Consider the following 23633-nt stretch of genomic DNA (forward strand, 5'->3'; position numbering starts at 1 on the left):
TTCAATTTTGAGATTCACACGATAATAATCAGAGCTTCTAGCCGGGGGATTTTTTCTTATCTCTAAATTTATGTCTTGTTTTATATTTACTCTTTAAAGATGGCTTGTTGGTTAAACTATACTTACCAGTAGTAGGTAGTATTTATTATTTTCGTAGTTTTGTAGCTTGTGATGGGATGACAATAATCAACAGACTCGGAAGTCGGAAATCATTCTTGTATTTCTTCAAGGTTATGAATTGAAGCTTTCGCTTTACTGTTATTATGGATGGACTGGATGATTTTCTATGAGGGTCGTGTTTATTAGATACATAAATATGTTGTTATTTTTATAGCTTTTGGTTTGGCGCGAGTATTTGGTATTGTTGTAATTAAATATTCGTCGTAAGTATTAAGTGTTAAGAGGATTACCTAAAGCCTGAAAATGTAAATTAATTTCAAATTCGTTAACATATAAAAACTACTCAGTTCTCTTTATGTGGCTCGGTGTTGCAATATTCGATTTTATTTATGAAAGTGTGTTTATAAGGAAAACCAAAATTATTAAAATATGACCACAAATTATTCGCTAAAATAGGCCATACAGTATACATACAGTAACGTACAAGCACATCAGATGATAGTGCAGGATTCGTGGCAATAATACGTCCTATATATACGGCTGTACGGTATACATAAATTTAAAAAAATTTCTATTATTTTCAATTAAAAAACAAGGACGAAATATTTTATGTTTTTGTATAACTTATCAGTTAAAATGAAAGTAAATCCACATTCTATAAATACGCTATCTATTGAATGTGTTCTGTAACGTACAACGTTACAATATATAGTTAAAAGACTACTACGACTACTACGACTTGTGCAAGCGTAGAGGGCGCTTCTTCGTAGCCGTAGTTTATTGGAATACTCACGAGATGGCAATCTGCACATAATAATAGGCTTAATATAGGAGTTTAACCTGGCTAAGAAAGTCCTTTTATAATAAAATAATTTAGTTTTATTAGCTTTCCAATTCGACATCGAAACATAACATTATAAAATAATCTGAAACATCGTAAACTGCGTTATTTATTACAATAAAAAAAGTCTTAACTTTTTTTCAAATTTCGTATTTTTAATTTTTTCCTCATATTATTGAGTTGTACTCAGTGTATGTCTCAAGAAAGTCTTTATTCGAAGCTACATACTTTCCTGACCAACGCCGATTTGTTATTTTATTTTCTCACAACCACAAGACACGCTCACTTTCAAAGGTAAATAACCATTTAAGGTCGGTTTCATGTTCACACATAGAAAAAATAGTTATATTTTCTAAAATCTATTCTTTTCTTCTTGGTAAATATTGGTATGATGTTTATTAATCTACACTAATATTATAAAGAGGAAAACTTTGTTTGTTTGATTGTAATGAATAGGCTCATAAACTACTGGACCGATTTTAAAAATTCTTTCACCATTCGAAAGCTACATTATCCACGAGTAATATAGGCTAGGTTCTATACCGGAAATCCCACGGGAACGGGAACTATGCTGGTTTTTCTTTGAAAACGCGGGCGAAGCCGCAGGCGGAAAGCTAGTGTATTATATAAAGATTGTTACGACATAACGATTAAGTCGGCGCAGCATTGAACATAGGTATGTTGATATATAATTTTAATGAATCAAAGCGACTTACCTATATGAATAAAGGATCCGATCTTCTTACTTAGCCGTTATCCGTACGGTCGGTTTATTTCAATTTCCTTCATAAAAGACGCTATTCTCGGATTTGAAGTAGATTTATCATGCTCGGATAAAGCGGGCACTTTTTGTGCTTTTCTTGTGCCTGGATCTGACCCGAGATCTGTCCACTTAATGTGAATAATGGTGTGCGATGGAAAACGAATGCGAGCCCGAACACAAAAGACAACAATAAGAAGTGATTTCGAGATTTGATACAGGGATCCTTGTAAGATAATATTGTATTTTATTGAAATTTTCATATTTAATTCAATGATTCTAAGTAGGTATTATTTGATTTCCGTTGATCGTTTTCTTGCTACACCCGTAAACGATTATCTATTTGAAACTAAACGAAGCGTAAATGTACTGCTCCATGCTCTAACTCGCGATTCAAGAGATAATATTATGTTATCCCTGAACAAATGGTCATTTTTAATTTGGAAAATTAAATTTTAGAAGTAAGTGTAAAAATCTCCCACTTAAATAGAAGAAGTATATTGTTATATAATCCACATTATTATTTAAATTTGTTAATTATAGTTAAATGTAAATCAAATTATACCATTCAAAGTTTCTTATTATATAATGTCTGATGATTGATAATTATCCAATTCCATTATAGAGGTACGATACTTACATACATTTAGGTTCATATTAAATATTTTATTTGAAACTTTGAATTACTCAACGCACTTTTCAATTCTTGAGCTTTATACTCTTACAATTAACTAGCTTCCACCCGCGGTTTCACCCGCATTGCTCTAGCCTAGCCTAAAACCTTCCTCGATAAATAGGCTATCTAACACCGAAATAATTTTTCAAATCGGACCAGTAGTTCATAAGATTATAGCGTCCAAACAAACAAACAAACTCGTCAGATTTATAATATTAGTATAGATTAACTGTGAAACTGCAAAACAAGTCCCATGGACTTGTTTTGATAAGAAGATTATTAATAGATCTGTATTGCCGTTAGATAGCCTGTTTAAGTGTGTACCTAATGCATAACTTGCAAGACTACCTCTATAGACTTGTAAATACTATCTGTTATCAAAATCGACCCCCAAGGTCACTAATTCCTAGATTATTTCAACCGAGAGTAAATTAAGTATAGATAAACTAACCAATATAATAAAAGCTAAAGTTATTAAGAATATAATTTGATGGATGTATTTTTGTTACTGTTTTACGCAAAATTTGTTCGGGTCTGTATGTTGTACACAGATAGATTATAGTCTGGATATGCCCATGGGCTTGTTTTCACACGGCTCCCATTCTAGTGAGGAGTATAAGTGAATTCTAGTCAAATATGCTAGAAGAAAGCTACGATAAATATTATTTTATAGTAGAAAAAAATTACAGCAACAAGGCACTCCCAGTTCGAACTTTTCTTAAAATATTAGTCTGTCTTATATTAGTTGTACTTGTGTTACTTCATAAATAACTATAAATTTATAGTAATCCAAACTACCTACTTCTAAAGCTCTCATTATCGGATCGAAAAATAAAGTTTCATATCATTTTTTAAATCAAAAACAGAACTTAACTTGAGAGAGTAGAGTTTACATTTGTATAGAGTTTAGAACTTAAATGTGAGGGCGAGCATTACAATGTTCATGTGACTGTGAAACCTTTTTGTTCCGTCTTTTGTGAAGAGAATCTGCGACGCCCCAGGGGCCGTAGGCACGATTTCCATTAGGGAGGCTTTTTTTAAATACCTTCGCTTTTAAAAGTTGACACTGGTTTAGTATTTATTTGATCAACAATCTGTATGAACATAATAAAAAGATAGGCTATCATTTTTATTGATTTAAGAGGCCATCATTTTGATTGATTTAAGGAGAGAAACAATTAATAATTATAGTTAATGTTTATTTTAAATCCTTATAAATTAAATATATGAAAATCTTCAAAGTACAGAAAAACTATCAAGAGGCGGAATCGGACACACCTCTTTCACTTTTCCCAAGGGTGTCCTTTAGGCATATAAAATTGAAAGAGTGTAGTAATATTTAAACTTAATTGTACTCTTTACTGTAGAAGAAATTCTATTGCTGAGGTGAGATGGGTGGACAAGACGTCTGGCATCGCTACAGAACAGCGAAGGACGCAAGATCGATTCCCGCCTCATGATCGGTTTATTCTAATAATCTCTATGTATAAAAATGAATCCTTATTACCCTTGGTCACGGCATTTCGATAATTCTTTTCTTGTAATATTCTTTGAAGTACGAGGATGGTTCTTATAAAGAGAAAACGTAAACCACCGCCGCCCCGTCTTCGCCCGAAGTACATATTTACGTTTTCTCTACATAAGAACCATCCTCGTACTTCAAGGAATATAATAAAAAAAGAATTAACGAAATCGGTTCAGCCGTTCTCAAGTTATGCGCTTACCAACACATTTTTGGATTCATTTTTATATTATAGAATAGCGGTCCGCCCCGGCATCACCCGTGGTACATATTTCTCTACATAAGAACCATCCTCATACTTCAAGGAATATAATAAAAAAAGAATTATCGAAATCGGTTCAGCCGTTCTCGAGTTATGCGCTTACCAACACATTTTGTGATTCATTTTTATAGTATAGACTAGCGGTCCGCCCCGGCTTCGCCCGTGGTACATGTTTACGTTTTCTCTACATAAGATCCATCCTCGTACTTCAAGAAATATAATAAAAAAAGAATTATCGAAATCGGTTCAGCCGTTCTCGAGTTATGCGCTTACCAACACATTTTGCGATTAATTTTTATATATAAGATTATTAAGTACATACATGTACATATCTGTGAATAGATATACCTAAATACATAGTTAATGTGCCGAGTTGAAAGCAGTAGTGAGAAAGTGTCGTCGCAAAACATTTTTTTTATTTTACCAGTAGGCGTAGTCTCGACACTAATCGACATCGATATCGACCGAAATCGGTCGGTAACTAACGATTATCAGTAACCAATCAGTAACTATAGTATAGACCTAAAAAATTTTGTGTTCTTTTTCCAAGAAATTTAGCTTAGTTTTAGGGAATAGATAGTAAATTAAAATTAGTTATATTAATTTTCGCATTATTACAATTGCAATTGCATATAAAAAAAGCAAATTTTATGCACAAAAAAACATGGCAGTTAATTTAATTTTAATCAAATTCGATATTTTTTATATCAATCGTTTAATTAATGTTCTATTAATTACATATTCATGGAATCCAAAATTCCATGTATGGCAACCTCTTTATTTACTTTTTTGACATTTGACATCATTCATCAATCATGAAAATAATATTTCTATCAAAATAAATATAAATTGTGTGTTTTTAAGAGGATCATTTTTAATTATGTTCTTCAAAGTCCTATAAATCTATTGGATAACAAATATCCTAAGAAAATATCAATCTGCGTTATGTTTTTATATAGTTAAAGCTATTAGTTTTAGTTTAGTAATATTTTGTTATTTATGAAGTGCAATAAAATTCTAATCAAAAGACTCCAAAAGCTCTACAAGATAATTCTGCTCAATTCGAAGCCTTTTGAGAAATCTTTAAGACATCATAGAAACTGACGGAACTAAAACTAAGGACGGAACGGATAATTTGTATCACTTGTATTTTTAGCTTGTATTATTATATTATATTATGTGCATCATTGTATATTTTATTATAGTTAATAAGCAAAGGATGCAATGCAATTGATTTAGCGGTTCACGGTTAATATTATTTATGTGTTAAATATAAATATTTATCTATAAATTTTATATTTTACAGATGAACAAGTTACTAGAATTATTATGTTGGTGAGGGATGATGGTTTTGAGCCAAATTTTCAACTACGCTATTATAAACTGTTAAATTAAAATTTTCTAATAAATTTATTTCGTAATTGGATCGTTTTATTTTATTTGTATTCATCTGTATAATTTTATTATCCTAGAAGTTCAAAAAGAAATTAATCGAATATGAATGCAATAATTTAGGCTGAATAAATACAGACAGCAGTACACTATTTTAATATTTATTTAATATAATATAAGAGGCTTCTTAACATTTTCAATAAGATTTTGAAACCATCTTAAAAATAAAACATTATTTGTTTATTTTATTTTAATTGCAATAACATTAAATAAGAGAAAAAAATATTGCGTTAAATCATAATATAGCATCGGAAGTGTGAAATATCTTCTATTTATTATAACAATATATAATGTTTCCGATATTATCAACCGTATCTACAAACCCACACAAACCGTAAGGCCCTTCTCCCATTTCGATACTTCTAGAATACGATACTCGAGTAGAATACTAGTTAGATATTTGCTCGCTGCCCGATGCTCGCATATTAAGCGACTGAAAAATGACTAAATTCATCATTATTGTGCCTCGTTTTTGTAGACGGACGCTATGTCGAGCGATTCCAGTGACGATGTAAAAGTAGGATGTACTGGATTCATCCATATAATATTGAAAGAAACATAAGTAAATTGTAGAGTTTTTATAGCCGCACGAGAACTACAACATGATGATAAGAATTTTTTATCTTTCTTCCGAAGAGATACGCGCGAAACGCGACGCAAAAACGACCACCTATACTAGTCGCGGACGTGTAGGATACCGGTAGCGTAATGGGAGAAGGGCCTTCGAGATCTTGTCGAGATCAAACGTCGGAATCATAACGATTGACAATGTCAAAGAATAATTTGTTTTGACAATATTCGAATGTGTTGCAAAGAAATGATTTTCCAAATCCATGAAATCTATATTTTATTTATTTTTCATATATCTACGGAATTGAAATAATGATGTTATTAATTTAGATAAAAATGCATTGCTACTAGGCTATTATTATATAAATATTTTGACGCATAAAGGAAAGTTTTGTGAAGAATAAAAATTATAAACAAATATGTATCCATTGTATGCTTCCATCAAATTGGGGAGAGGTATTAAGCGACATCATTTTCATTGCTGAAGACGGGTCTATAAATAAGTTATCGGTAATTACCGACTAATTTGTACAGACTACAGGGGCTGGTCTAATATAGGTAGCAAAGAATTCCAAAGATTGACAGCAATGGCAACAAACGATTTAGCAAAAAAGTTCGTCACACAATAATAATATTTGCCATGGGAATTGAACCTACGAGCTCTGGGGAAGGTAGGGTCGCTAACAACTAAGCCAGTCAGTTAAAATTATTAAATATTCTTAAAAGTTTTTCAAACTTAAACTCAAACTCAAACGTGTACTTATTCAATTAGTCTTCTTCTAATTTGAATCGTTATACCATAGCTTTACCATTTACCACTGAGTTCAAACAACAAATTATTTTCAAAGTTATACATATCAGTCTTCAGACTACACAATAAGTATTTATTTTTACAAAACTTTATTTGCATTGCATTTGAAAAGATAGATCATCAAAAAACACAACAAATTAATAAGACATAAACGCTATAATCGAACTGTAATTATTGGTAATGGTTATTTAAATGGTTATCGTAATTACAAAAGTTGTTACATTTGACTCTCGAGCAAATGGCCTCATTTGTTGAAAATATTTTCGCAATGTTAATGTCAGGTGATTTCGCAGACGAGGTCTGCCAACAATACAGTAAAAACATTTAAAGTAATTATCATCATTTCGTTAGGCATTTTAAATTAGTGATTTTGGATATAGGATACAGGCTTAATTTTAACCAATTGTTTTAAATATAAGTAATTAGTTTAACATTCGATTTGTTCTGTATTACCCGTTTACTTGCTCAGCGATGATTTAGGTTTCTTCGAGTAGATGAATCATGATGGAAATATAATTAGTGAGGTTTTTTTGATAGAATCTTTATTTTAGAAATATTTCACTATTTCTTATAATTTTCAAATGGATTCGCTTTGGGTTCTATTGTTAAAGTTTTGTCATATGTTTACATTGTACAAGCTAAATTACAACATTTAGTGATTGAGTAAATTACTTATTTACTAAGCATATTGGAATTTACATGCAAAAAAAAAATAAAACCTCAAATCTAGGAAAATATAAGTGCGTTCCCTACTGTGGTTCCCCAGGAGCTGTACTTATTAGTAATAGTAGGTTATTAAAAAAAACACGGTTAGTATATTACTTTTAATAATCTCTAGATACCAGCACTTCTACTGCAATCTAAATATTCAAGTTCACATTTCGTCACTGTTTTTATTGATAATGATTTCTTTCGATACGTACATTGTTTGTATTGCGTGAACCATTTCCTATAACTATACGCCTACATACTCTTCTCTCAGTCTGAAAAATAAACTAAGTGTTATTATAATATTCATGAATTATTAAAACAAAGCTCAGCGAAGATGGACATAATATTATGAAGTATATATATAAATTATTATATTATAAAGTAATAAAAAAAAATAAAACTTACGCATTGCTTCGGCCAGCACGGTCTGTAAATAAATTAAACATGAATAAATTGTAGCAATAACTTTTGTGTCTATAATATTTAATCTTTCCTATTTATCTCTTACTAGAGGTCCGCCCCGGCTTCGCCCGTGGTACATATTTCGCAATGAAAGGTAGCCTATGTCCTTTCTCGGGTATCAATATATTATCTCCATACCAAATTTCATGCAAATTGGTTCAGTAGTTAAGGCGTGATTGAGCAACAGACAGACAGAGTTACTTTCGCATTTATAATATTAGTATGGATTAGTCCGATAGGTATATGAAGTAAAGTGCATTTGAAAGTAAAATAAATGTGATATAGTTTTCGTAGGGCTGAGTTTTTTGCGAAATGAAAACAAAAGACTTTCTTAAAATTCAAATCTCAACAGTTAAAACTTTAGAAAAAAAATTCAGCAACAAAAATTAAAATAATTGGCAATAATACAAGTGTTTAGTGTAATATCAAATAATTAATATAAAAAAAAAATTAAAACTGTTATAGAGTTCACCGTCTCGGTTTTTTACTTACTTTGGTTTGGGATTTGCTTCATATAAACTTACACAGAAAAGAAGCGTTATCACTAATATGTGAAGTATTTTCATGATTTTGTTTATAAAATAATTTTAATTTAATGGTTTATTTATGCGAGTCTGCTGCACATAATGAAGGACCAATTCCCGTACAGTTTATTATATACACTACAGGAAAACTAATTCTTCCTGTGATAGCCAAATACAATTAGATATTTGGTTGTTATTACGTAAATATAATTTAATCATGTTCGCGTTTAAATATGCGTGTAGATATTTTTAACCACACAGGGTAGCATTGTTTACACCATAAGCGTTCTAAGAGAACGATTGAGCGTTCTCAAGTAACAGAAAATTCCACCATCAGACAATACGACATCGACCACAATAGTCAATACCACCCTCACTTTGACAGTTGGCGATCTACAACTGCGAGCTTTAAAAGATGTTTCTTCCCGAGTACAACAGATATCTAGAACAAACTTTCTCATTTCCATACGACTATGAACTGGAGACTTTCAAGAAGAGAGTCCTACTCGAAAGGCCGGCAGCATACTGTCTTCACCCACAGTGCTACTATGGTCTGTGGGTGAAGCGTCTGCTCGCGATTGAAAAGGACCCGCATTTGCTGTCTATATAGGTATAGGTATGTCTATCTATCAGTATCTCTGAAACATGACAGAAGATCACACCAAAAGCTTTACAGTTTGGAGTTCACGTTCAGTTTTTCAAGAATCCCTCCTAACGACGGGTATAAAGGTTGGATGCAATGGTATCATTTTCGCGTTTTTCATAGATGTTAATTATGACAGCTTACTCGTTTAAAATAATAATTTCAACTATTACATCTACGACTGTATAACGAATTTATAATAATAAATAAAATAAATAAATAACAAATCTTTCCCGTCCTTAATTTCAACTATGTATATTGTAAGCATCCTTGAACCTTTCCCTCATATTTCTTTTAAGATAATATATGAGGAGAGAGAAGACATTCTTTGGAAGTAAATACTTATAATATAAAGAATAGCAGCTCTTGCGTTTTGCATACGTCTTGGATATCAAAGTATATGATAATTCAATACATAGGTGGTTTCATATAGAGTGAGCAGCCTCGGAAAATAATTGCGGAGATCATAGGCGGGTCTACACAGATCGAGTTGTCTCGTGAAGCATTTTCCGCGCGTAGCAGCTCGGTCAGTGTGAACGTGGCTTGATTAAGGAAAATAGCGGCTCGTCGTCGTCGGCAAGGATATTAAGTTCACACTGACCGAGATGTGCTCTTTGTGGACCCAGTTACATTTTGTGTTCGAAGGCATACGTAGGTATTAGCTAATCTGGGCACCATACATATTGATATGCATATTGCATAGGGTATATTTATGTAGCTTTCCAATCCGTCGATATTTATGAGCAATGTATCTTCTTGATTGATTTAGATAAGAATCAGAAAAGTTTAAATATTATTATCGTTTGTATATTTTTTTTATGAGAGAGGAGACAACAGAGCAGAATAGAATATAATAGGAATACGCTTTGTATGAACTAGGATAGACTTCACTGTAAAACTAAAAACAATAACTATAAAAATATTCTGTATTTATAGGTTTCATAAACGCCTTATATACGTTTTGGTTAATGTTAAATTGTTACATTTTTTATAACATACAATATTATTCTACTTGTTACATTTCGTATCTAATGAACAACTAGGGGCTTGTACTCTGCGTATTTTATTAAAATAATTTATACTCTCGAATAAAGCATTTAGTTCAGTTTTTAATATTGATAATATGTTAAAACTTTATTAACTTCTTAAGAAATAGGTAGCTAATATGTTATGACTATGTTACTAAAATATAAAACGATAAGTTTCCATCAATCTTTTAATTTATGGCCTTTTTCAAGATAAATATCAAATCACTATAAATATTAGTGAACACATTTATACAAAACATTGAAAACAAAGCTAGATAGATAGCGATGAAATTTAATGAAAGAAAGTGCAACTTTAAATATGACGTAGTGCTTTACATAATAACATTAATTTAAAATTTATCTATTAACATTTAACATTACATAAGGTTTTTTACAAATGAAACATTGAAATATTTAGTATGTAATGTATTTAATGATTATTTAATAAAATAAATACTAATATGTAAGTACATAAAAGATTTTACTTAAATATTATTTGTTATGTTTTGTTTTAATCAGTTTGAATATACACCGTGTTAGTGTTGTCGTGTCCATTTCCTACGTTTGTCACCTTACAGCGATTGCATCTGTTGGCACTTCGTGGCTCACGAGAACCACCGTTGTCATACTGAAATAAGATTGAACACATTTATTATTTTTAAATAATCATTTTAATGTTTTTTGTGGTTCCTATTAAAGATAAAAAACTTTGATTCATTTTTACATTAAAGATGAGTACTAAAATAATGGGGAATATTTAATTTAATAGTAATAACGTCAAGTAAAGTAAAGTAAGTTCCGCGATGAAGACGGATTGGACATACTTACGTTATGTAAAGATGAAGATTTAAAAAAAAACTTACGTTTTCCCAGTCCCTGAACAGTCTGTAAATAAATAAAACATTAACATTAGTCATTAATGAATACATTGTAGTAATAATTTTTTATCTGTGTCTGTAATATTTATTCCTTCCTATTTATCCCTTACTAGCTGTGCTCCGCGCTTTTACCTGCAGTGCTCCGCTCTTGTTGGCCGTAGCGTGATAATAATATATAGCCTTCCTCGATAAATGGGCTATTATACACCGAAACAATTTTTTCAAATCGGACCAGTAGTTCAAACAAACAAACTCTTCAGCTTTATAATATTAGTATAGTATAGATAAGTCCGATAAGTATAAGAAGTAAAATGCATTTGAAGTAAAATAAATGTGATGTAGCTTTCGTAGGGCTGAATTTTTTAGGGAGAAGAACACAATAGACAATCTTAAATTCTAGTCTCAACAGTTAAAACTTTAGAAGAAAAAATTTCAACATCAAAAATTAAAATAATTAGCAACAATACAAGTGTAAGTGTAATATCAAATAATTAATATATGACAAATAAACTTAAAACTGTTATAGAGTTCACCGTCTCGGTTTTTTACTTACTTTGGTTTGGGATTTGCTTCATATAAACTTACACAGAAAAGAAGCGTTATCACTAATATATGAAGTATTTTCATGATTTTGTTTATAAAATAATTTTAATTTAATGGTAAATTATGCGAGTCTGCCGCACTTAATGAAGGACCAATTCCCGTACAGTTTATTATATACACTACAGGAAAACTAATTCTTCCTGTGATAGCCAAATACAATTAGATATTTGGTTTTTTTACGTAAATATAATTTAATAATGTTCGCGTTTAAATATGTGTGTAGATATTTTTAACCACACAGGTAGCATTTTTTACACCATAAGTCTGCGTTCTAAGAGAACGATTGAGGGTTCTCAAGTAACAGAAAATTCCACCATCAGACAGCACGACATGGACAACAATAGTCAATACCACCCTCACCTTGACTGTTGGCGATCTACAACTGCGAGCTTTAAAAGATGTTTCTTCCCGCGCACAACAAACTTCCTCATTTCCAAACGACTATGAACTGGAGACCTTCAAGAAGAGAGTATAATCTAATAATTGAAAGGCCGGCAACATATTGTCTCTGGCACTGTGGGTGAGGCGTCTGCTCTGTTACCTCCTCTAGCATTTACTGTATGTCTTTCTAACTGTTTCTCTGAAACATGACTTAAGATCACACCGAAAGCGACGTTAAAGAAGGGGTTTAAATGAAATGTACAGTTTGGAGTTCACATTCAGTTTTTGAGAATCCCACCTAACGACGGGTATAAAAGTTGGGTGCAATGGTATCATTTTCGCGTTTTTCATAGATGTTAATTATGACAGCTTACTCGTCTAAAATAATAATTTCAACTATTACGACTACGACTGTATAACGAATGAATTCGATGTTGTTTGCTCGTTGGTTATTCACAGATGTGAAAAATTATACCTACTTATAAAATGTAAAAATTTCCAGTAGTGATGATGATTCCATTTCTTTCATTTTTAACATTTCTAACAAATCTGTGAACCTTGAACCCTTTTCTCATTTTTCTTGGTCACATATTCTTAGGAAGTACATACTTATAAATACTTATAATATAAATAATAGCAGCTCTTGCGTTTTATATACGTCTTGGATATCATAGTAATTATGATAATTCAATAGGTGGTTTCATACAGAGTGAGCAAAAATAAATAAATAAGATGTATCTTCATGCTTGATTTAGATTATAATCAGAAAAGTTTAAATATTATAATCCTTTGTATAAACTAGGCTAGACTTTAACAATAACTATAAAATATTCTGTATTTATAGGTTTCATAAACGCCTTATATACCTACGTTTTAGTAAATGTTAAAATGTTACATTTTTTTATAACATACAATATTATTTTACTTGTTACATATAGTATAATATGATAAACTTTTAGGCACATGTACTCTGCGTATTTTATTAAAATAATTTATACTCTCGAATAAAGAATGTTGTTCAGTTTTTATTTTTTAATATTGATTATTTTTCGAGCCAAATATCGACCAATAGAATTGCACCATTCGACGTCACGTGGTACAACCTACATGGTATTATACTGATAATTTTTTGAAAATTTTCTCTGGTCGTTGACGTCAAACTGACAGGTTGAATTCAATTGTGAAATTATATTGGCCGACATTTGGGACGGAAAAATAATCTCCCGAATACCACACGAGCTTCAAAATTATCTGGCATTTCCCTCAAGGTTCCCTGCAAACAAATAAAGTCGTCAAGTTTTTCAGGAAAAATCACTCGCGCTTCGCGCTCGTGATTTTTTAACCTTGACTAAAAACTTGACTCCTTCATTTGTTTGCAACAAACCTATCGGAAAATACCCGATAATTTTGAAGCTCTTGTGGTATTATAAGTGATAATACTTTAAAATTTTATTAACTTCTTAAGTAATAGGAAGCTAACATAATTGACTATGTTATTAAAATATAAAACGATAAGTTTCCATCAATCTTTTAATTTATGGCCTTTTTCAAGATAAATATCAAATCACTATAAATATTAGTGAACACATTTTATACAATATATTGAAAACAAAGCTATAGATAGCGATGAATTTTAATAAAAGAAAGTAGAACTGAAAAAATTTATTTTATATGACGTAATACATAATAACATCTGTTTATTTATTTATTTATTTGGGTACATCGACAGATCGCGCATCATTCCTTAATAATAAATTCAAAGTAAGAATATTCTAATGCTTGACCCTAGATATTATACATCAGTCAGAATCGACATCCGAAATCGAAAATTTAACAATAATTCCAAAAGTTTTCAAACTTCGGTCAAGTGAATAGTAACATTGGGACGACAATAAATCTCTTTTTGCAACCTTGTGCGCAGTCCGGAACATTGTTAAAATTGCAATTAAATTATTTTTTTGCTGTATGATCGTGAAAAAAATTCCAAAGTTCTGCAAACTTGGGAAAGTTTTCGATATAATATTTCATATCACGTATTAAATTTGCAACCAATCTAAGTGTACGGATCATTGTTAAAATTGCAATTAAATTATTTTTTACCGTATGGTCGTGAAAAAAAATCCAAAAGTTCTACAAACTCGACACAGATATCGGAAATATATACCGAACGGTTGTATAAATTTGCAACCTTTTTCGTGGACCGGAACATGTTTATTCATAATTATTTTTAATGCGTGGTAATTTTTTCGAGTAGGTGGTCTCGGAATAATTACAAAAGTTTTGGAACTTGGTTGCAAACTTCGAAAACATATATTCTGATGCATTTACAAATTTGCAACCTCATTCAGTTAAATAAATAAAAAAAACATTAATAGGTATTCAATATCAAAAGATGTTCCGTACACTGAGATTGGTTGCAAATTTAATACGTGATATGAAATATTATATCGAAAACTTCCCCAAGTTTGCAGAACTCTTGGAATTTTTTTCACGACTATACAGCAAAAAATAATTTAATTGCAGTTCCGGCATGCGGACAAGGTTACCGTTCACTTGACCGAAGTTTGAAAACTTTTGGAATTATTGTGAATTGATTGTCTTGACTGACTGGAGTATTATAGATGTACACAGCATTACAAGAAAAACCAAAGATAAATGTAGTCAATGAGGATGTTTTGTATAGCTAAAGTAAGTAAAATACACTTGCACTGATACTGATATTCACGATGACACACTGTTCCAAGTTTAAATATTATTTTTATCGCGATAAAAGAATTAAATACGAGGAACACATTAACTACGTATTATCTATGAGTAGATTTAATTTAACATTTATATATACTAACATTAAGGTTTATTACTTAAATGAAACATTGAAATATTTAGTATGTAATGTATTTAACTATTGAATATTTAATAAAATAAATACTTATACTTAAAAGATTTTACTTAAATATTATTTTTAATTCCCACTAACACCGTGTTAGTGTTATCATGTCCATTTCCTATATTTGTCACACTACAGCCATCGCATATGGCGTAATCCCACGAGACACGAGAACCATCTTCGTCAAACTGAAACAAGATTGTACACATTTATTATTTTTTAAATAATCATTTAAATGCTTTTTATGGTTCATTTTTAAGATAAAAATTTTCGATTTCGATATTAAAGATAAGTACTAAAATAATGGGGAATATTTAATTTAATAGTAACATTTGTACAATAATGTCAATTAATTTTTCATTATACCACATTATACATATTTTTTTTAATAAGACCGCCTCCTTGGCACAGTGGGTGACGCGTGAGCTTAGAACCGTGGAGTACTGGGTTCGATTCCCGATGATGACGAAAAAAAATGTGCAGGACACAGAAGGCTAATCAACTACTTGTCTCTGAAGAAAATTGATTAATAAACTACTGGTATGCATAATACTTCTGGCACCCAGCTAGGGTACATGGGACTTCACGTAGGTATATAGAGACATACTAGAGTTTACACTATATTTTTAATTAAGCTCCGTCAATATAGCAGATGTGCATCAATGATATTATATGTTTCCAAAATGGGGATATAGATTTCCGCTCGAAAGCAGAGAAAGTTGCGTGAGTAAGTAAGTCTGTTTTTATACCATACGATGTATAATTTTATGGCGTTTGTTATAAGGTACATAAGTATTAAGTATAATATCGATTTCAGCCTCACTTTCATTGAATTATTAAATTATATTATGAGGGACTGATCATTCTTACACTACTATTTATATTATTGTTCTATTTGTTATAATTAACTGCTCTTTCGTAAAAAAAATACTTACTTCAAACTCCTCCGAGTCATCGGGCCTAGAAAACAAAAATTATCAATAATTTTTAATGTTTTATAAACTAAATGTCCTGAAACATCCAATTAAAATATATTTTTAAATATAAATTGCTTGCCATTAACATCAATCGTAAAATATTTATTAGGTATCTGTATTATTTATCCGTTACTTTGATTAAATTGTATACATAGTAAATACTGGTATTTTTAAACTAAAAAACACGCTTATTGCAAATTGAAAAATGGAATAATTTTATCAAATTAGTGTAATGTCATCGGTCCTCAATAATTATCTACAAAGTTTGAACGAAATATGGCCGTTTAAAGTGGGTCAAAATCGCGCCCAAAGAAGTCGGTTACAAACAAACATACAAACATACAGGTGAAGCTAATAAAAAGCGTGTAAAAATGACGATTTTGAGTTAATAAGAAATCTGATATAAATACGGTTATTGAAAAATCAAACTCACCCCGGCATAGGTCTCGTATAGCAAATGTTTACAAATGTTAACAACAGAAATTAAAATAATTAAAAACAATACAAGTGTAAGTGTAATATCAACAAAATATTTAAAATAAAATAAATAAACTTAAAATTGTTCTAGAGCTCACCGTCTCGGTTTTTACTTACTTTGGTTTAGGCTTTGCTTCAAATAAACTTACACAGAAAAGAAGCGTTATCACTAATATATGAAGTATTTTCATGATTTTGTTTATAAAATAATTTTAATTTAATGGTAAATTATGCGAGTCTGCCGCACATAATGAAGGACCAATTCCCGTACAGTTTATTATATACACTACTGGAAAACTAATTCTTCCTGTGATAGCCAAATATAATTAGATATTTGGTTTTTATTACGTAAATATAATTTAATCATGTTTCCGTGCAAATATGTGTGTAGATATTTTTAACCACGCAGGATAAACCCATTTTTTACACCATAAGTCTGCGTTCTAAGAGAACGATTGAGGGTTCTCAAGTAACAGAAAATTCCACCATCAGACAGCACGACATCGACAACAATAGTCAATACCACCCTCACCTTGACTGTTGGCGATCTAAAACTTCGAGCTTTAAAAGATGTTTCTTCCCGCGCACAACAAACTTCCTCATTTCCAAACGACTATGAACTGGGGACCTTCAAGAAGAGAGTATAATCTAATAATTGAAAAGCCGGCAACATATTATTGTCTCTGGCACTGTGGGTGAGGCGTCTGCTCTGTTACCTCCTCTAGCATTTACTGCGTCTTTCTGTTTCTCTGAAACATGACAGAAGATCACACCGAAAGCGACGTTGAAGAAGGGGTTTAAATGAAATTTACAGTTTGGAGTTCACATTCAGTTTTTGAGAATCCCACCTAACGACGGGTATAAAAGTTGGGTGCAATGGTATCATTTTCGCGTTTTTCATAGATGTTAATTATGACAGCTTACTCGTCTAAAATAATAATTTCAACTATTACGACTACGACTGTATATCGAATGAATTCGATGTTGTATGCTCGTTGGTTATTCACAGATGTGAAAAATTATACTTATAAAATGTAAAAATTTCCAGTACCTAGTAATGATGATTCCATTTCTTTCATTTTTAACATTTCTAACAAATCTGTGAACCTTGAACCCTTTTCTCATTTTTCTTGGTCACATATTCTTAGGAAGTACATACTTATTAATACTTATAATATAAATAATAGCAGCTCTTGCGTTTTGTATACGTCTTGGATATCATAGTAATTATGATAATTCAATAGGTGGTTTCATACAGAGTGAGCAAAAATAAATAAATAAGATGTATCTTCATGCTTGATTTAGATTATAATCAGAAAAGTTTAAATATTATAATCCTTTGTATAAACTAGGCTAGACTTTAACAATAACTATAAAATATTCTGTATTTATAGGTTTCATAAACGCCTTATATACCTACGTTTTAGTAAATGTTAAAATGTTACATTTTTTATAACATTCAATATTATTCTACTTGTTACATATAGTATAATATAATAAACTCCTAGGCACATGTACTCTGTGTATTTTATTAAAATAATAATTTATACTCTCGAATAAAGAATGTTGTTCAGTTTTTATTTTTTAATATTGATAATACTTTAAAATTTTATTAATTTCTTAAATAATATGAAGCTAACATAATTGACTATTTTATTAAAATATAAAACGATAAGCTTCCATCAATCTTTTAATTTATGGCCTTTTTCAAGATAAATATCAAATCAATATTATAAATATTAGTGAACACATTTTATATGTTATATTGAAATCAAAGCTATAGATAGCGATGAAATTTAATAAAAGAAAGTGGAACTGAAAATTTTTATTTTTTATTATGACGTTGTGCTATACATAATAACATTTATTTATTTATTTGAGTACATCGACAGATCGCGCATCATTCCTTAATAATAAATACAAAGTAAGAATATTCTAATGCTTGACCCTATTATAGATGTACACAGCATTACAAGAAAAACCAAATATAAATGTAGTCAATGAGAATGTTTTATATAAAAAATAACTTACTTAAGTATATTTTTGCACTGATACTGATATTCACGATGACACACTGTTCCGAGTTTAATTAATGTTATTTTTATCACGACAAAAGAATTCTACGTATTATCTCGCGCGACAGCGTACCTATGAGTAGATTTAATTTAATATTTATATCTACTAACATTAAGGTTTATTACTTGAATGAAACATTGAAATATTTAGTATGCAATGTATTTAACTATTGAATATTTAATAAAATAAATACTAGTACTTAAAAGATTTTACTTAAATATTATTTTTTAATTTCCACTAACACCGTGTTAGTGTTATCATGACCATTTCCTATTTTTGTCACAGTACAGCCATCGCATATGGCGTAATCCCACGAGACACGAGAACCATCTTCGTCATACTGAAACAAGATTGTACACATTTATTATTTTTTAAATAATAATTTAAATGCTTTTTATGGTTCATTTTTAAGATAAAAATTTTCGATTTCGATATTAAAGATAAGTACTAAAATAATGGGGAATATTTAATTTAATAGTAACATTTGTACAATAATGTCAATTAATTTTTCATTATACCACATTATACATATTTTTTTTAATAAGACCGCCTCCTTGGCACAGTGGGTGACGCGTGAGCTTAGAACCGTGGAGTACTGGGTTCGATTCCCGATGATGACGAAAAAAAATGTGCAGGACACAGAAGGCTAATCAACTACTTGTCTCTGAAGAAAATTGATTAATAAACTACTGGTATGCATAATACTTCTGGCACCCGACTAGGGTACATGGGACTTCACGTATCTAGGTATATAGAGACATACTAGAGTTTATACTATATTTTTAACTAGCTTCCGCCCACGACTTTGTACGTGCATCCCCGTTTTTCCCCGTTCCCGCAAGAATTTCGGGAAACCCTTTCTTAGTGGATGCCTACGTCCTAACATCTACCTGCATGCCAAATTTCAGCCCGATACGTCCAGTGGTTTGGGCTGTGCGTTGATAGATCACTATATCAGTCACCTTTGAGTTTTATATATATAGATTAAGCTCCGTCAATATAGCAGATGTGCATCAATGATATTATATGTTTCCAAAATGGGGATATAGATTTTCGCTCGAAAGCAGAGAAAGTTGCGTGAGTAAGTAAGTCTGTTTTTATACCATACGATGTATAATTTTATGGCGTTTGTTATAAGGTACATAAGTATTAAGTATAATATCGATTTCAGCCTCACTTTCATTGAATTAGTAAATTATATTATGAGGGACTGATCATTCTTACACTACTATTTATATTATTGTTCTATTTGTTATAATTAACTGCTCTTTCGTAAAAAAAAAATACTTACTTTAAACTCCTCCGAGTCATCGGGCCTAGAAAACAAAAATTATCAATAATTTTTCATATGTTTTATAAACTAAATGTCCTGAAACATCCAATTAAAATATATTTTTAAATATAAATTGCTTGCCATTAACATCAATCGTAAAATATTTATTAGGTATCTGTATTATATTTATCCGTTACTTTGATTAAATTGTATACATAGTAAATACTGGTATTTTTAAACTAAAAAACACGCTTTTTGCAAATTGAAAAATGGAATAATTTTATCAAATTAGTGTATTGTCCGGTCCTCGGTCCACGGTCCTCAATAATTATCTACAAAGTTTGAACGAAATCTGGCCGTTTAAAGTGGGTCAAAATCGCACCCAAAGAAGTCGGTTACAAACAAACATACAAACATACAGGTGAAGCTAATAAAAAGCGTCCTTGAACCTTTCCCTCATATTTCTTTTAAGATATATGAGGAGAGAGGAGAAGACATTCTTTGGAAGTAAATACTTATAATATAAAGAATAGCAGCTCTTGCGTTTTGCATACGTCTTGGATATCAAAGTATATGATAATTCAATACATAGGTGGTTTCATATAGAGTGAGCAAGCCTCGGAAAATAATTGCGGAGATCATAGGCGGGTCTACACAGATCGAGTAGTCCCGTGAAGCATTTTCCGCGCGTAGCAGCTCGGTCAGTGTGAACGTGGCTTGATCAAGGAAAATAGCGGCTCGTCGACGTCGGCAAGGAAAATAAGTTCACAATGACCGAGATGTGCTCTTTGTGGACACAGTTACATTTTGTGTTCGAAGGCATACGTATTAGCTAATCTGGGTGTAGTGTATGTCCTTCCCTATTATCGGCTCTTAAAGGGGTGACAGACGTACGAGTAAGTACGCGAACTTGTGGCTCGACGACCTTTTTCGCTCGTGTGTCACCCCAAGTACGCGTACTTAAAAACCGTCGAGTAAGTTCGTTGACGATCCAACATGTTTGAAATTTTACTCGAAGCCCGCCTTGGCTCGCACGTCTGTCACCGCCGCGAGCCGAGTAAGTACGCGAACTTTAAAACCGCGACTTTAAAGTTCGTACGTCTATCAGCCCTTTTAGACGCACACGTCCTCTCACTCCGACCGCCTGCAGCCAACTGAGCTGTGTGAGCGGTGTCACCGTTGCATGTGCGCAAGAGATGACATAATACTTCCCTCTCTTTCACTCACATACACTACATCCCTCCTTTATTTTAGAAATTTTTAATTCTTTTCAATTAATTTTATTAAATAAAATATTAGGTTCCATTCGGGTATGCTAGTCCATACCTAAACACCAGTATCAGTTAGTACACACAACTCAGGGACACGTCCGCCCATACCAGCGATAGAGTAGAATGTGTCACCTGGCCTAGTAGATAATATAATTCTATCCATATGCAACATCTCTCCTTTTCATTTTTTTTTCCAATACGTATATGTATATTCAAATTATAATCATTTTTACAATATATGTATTAAAATCGATATCAATAATTTTTCAAACTCAAACCTTCATTCATCAACCAGACTTCGTCCGGAAACGTTTTAAAATCGTCAGTATAAGGAAAAATATGAATTTACCATTGGTTCGGAAAGCCGTCTCGACAGAGAAGAGCCGACAAGAATATATAGGCATAGTTGCTCCTTCAAAATCATAGAAATGTAATATCTTACATAGGTATTTATAATAACAATAATGGCAATTTATTTAAGTATACGACAATCTATCATGAATAAGTTGTAAACTTATATTTAAGTTTATTAAGTCATTATTTATTTAATAACCAATGGAACGAAATCGTTTTCAGTAACTTACTGTATATGTAAGGTATAATGTTTGAGCTATGTTCCTTCTGTAACTTAACTATACTTTTGACTAAATCCTGTACTGTACCTGTAGGTACTGTACTTAACCTGTTTTATTTTTTCCTTACATGACTATTGCACTACTTTGTTGATGTGGAACTAACATAGGTTATCATCTGTCTTTTTCCTCACTATTTATCATGACGCACTCCAGGTCATTTAGAAGAGGTGAATGCTGCTTCTTCTGACGCAAAATTTTATTCACTTTACCTGCACCGGCATCTGCACCATTTAAGTAACCACTGTTTTCCCACATATTAAAATTATTATTAAACAATAGCTGCAAAAGACCTTATAATTGGATTAGTAACAATCTAAGTAAAACTTCGGTACAATTATTACCAAGTAAAATGCCTCTAGACTAGGTACATACTTAAATGCTCGGTTATTATCTAATATCTATATTCTGTATATATATGTACTTCGTTACTAAAACAATATATGTTCCAATTTTAATTAAATTTCAATATGCCTAATAAAATCGGAATGTATTATAATATGTATATCTGTACCCTAAATAATATAATAAATATTATACGGCAAAATTTTAAGCAAACATATTAATTGGTTCATTATTTATTCTTATTTAAACAACAACAAGTTATCATAATATGATCCTTAGGCACAGGGAAGATTTGTTTATTTATCTGGGGGCACGGTAGTGCCCCCGCCAAGACGACCCAGCGAACAAGCACGGGAACTACCTACCTTTTCTCGAAGCGCTTCGACGTTTTTTTGAACCCTCATAACTTGGGTTTGGATTATGCTAGATCAACAAAATTTTCGGGATATATTGTCAATAGCGGACTTATTGAACATATTATGTTTTAATTACATTAGCTTTTATACTTCAGATTTTATTTATATCTAAAAAACGCTAATTTCGTCACTGACTCACTGATGATCATCAAAATTCTTAAGGTATTTCCTAATGTCCTAGAAAGCTGAAATTTTGTATGTAAGCTAGTATTAGCACACAAACAACAAAAAAATTATAAAACTTGTAACTTTCATCCCCCAACCCCTTAAACTAGGGGATGGGAGTTTGTATGAGAACTGTAATTTTAAATTAAATTTTGATGACGCTAGAGGTCTAATCTAATAATCTAAAACTTGGTTCCCCTAGATATATATATGTATAGGTACTCCTTGTTAAAAAAAATTAAAACTTTAATCGACATACTTATAAAATTTTGTTACAAACAACTTACAAAAAGAAATGAAATCCCACCAAAAACATTTTCATGTAAAATGTTGCCAAGACGAGCCCATATGACTCGCACTGTCAAAAAGTTATCAGACCTCATGTAGAGCGAAGCTTCTAACACTACACGCCCTAACTCTACAAGGCCTAACTTCACAAACTCTACACCTTAGTCAAAATATGTGGCTTGGCCGTTCGTTACTACAAGAACTATTGTATAACATAAAAGTAATGCACAGTGAATTAATTTTTCACCTTACGCCGATGTGAATGTAGCGAAATGGCCAAGCCACATATTTTGACTAAGGTGTAGAGTTTGTGAAGTTAGGCCTTGTAGAGTTAGGGCGTGTAGTGTTAGAAGCTTCGCTCTACATGAGGTCTGATAACTTTTTGACAGTGCGAGTCATATGGGCTCGTCTTGGCAACATTTTACATGAAAATGTTTTTGGTGGGATTTGTTTGTCCGTCTCTCTTTCATATCGCAATAAAGTGATATATTTTTGGTGATAGTTTAGAGGCTAGAAAGTGGCAGCCTTTTTTTTTATAGCGCATTAAAAATATTTAATTCATACAGAAACATGCATTTATGG

At 31.4% G+C, this 23633-nt stretch overlaps 2 long non-coding RNA genes across 2 annotated transcripts; both read right to left on the reverse strand.

Moving 5' to 3' along the window:
- Positions 1-7824: 7824 nt before the first annotated feature.
- LOC123692080 lies at positions 7825-8844 on the reverse strand. The gene is made up of 3 exons (XR_006751478.1): positions 8680-8844; positions 8131-8152; positions 7825-7997 (listed from the first exon to the last, which is right to left on the reverse strand). It is a non-coding gene; the product is annotated as an uncharacterized LOC123692080 (long non-coding RNA).
- A 1452-nt stretch (positions 8845-10296) lies between these two features.
- Positions 10297-11957, reverse strand: LOC123692082. Its single transcript, XR_006751480.1, has 3 exons — positions 11814-11957; positions 11246-11267; positions 10297-11010 (listed from the first exon to the last, which is right to left on the reverse strand). It is a non-coding gene; the product is annotated as an uncharacterized LOC123692082 (long non-coding RNA).
- Between the last annotated feature and the right edge of the window lie 11676 nt (positions 11958-23633).

This window comes from Colias croceus, chromosome 5 (assembly GCF_905220415.1).
Source record: "Colias croceus chromosome 5, ilColCroc2.1".
Lineage (NCBI taxonomy): Eukaryota > Metazoa > Arthropoda > Insecta > Lepidoptera > Pieridae > Colias > Colias croceus.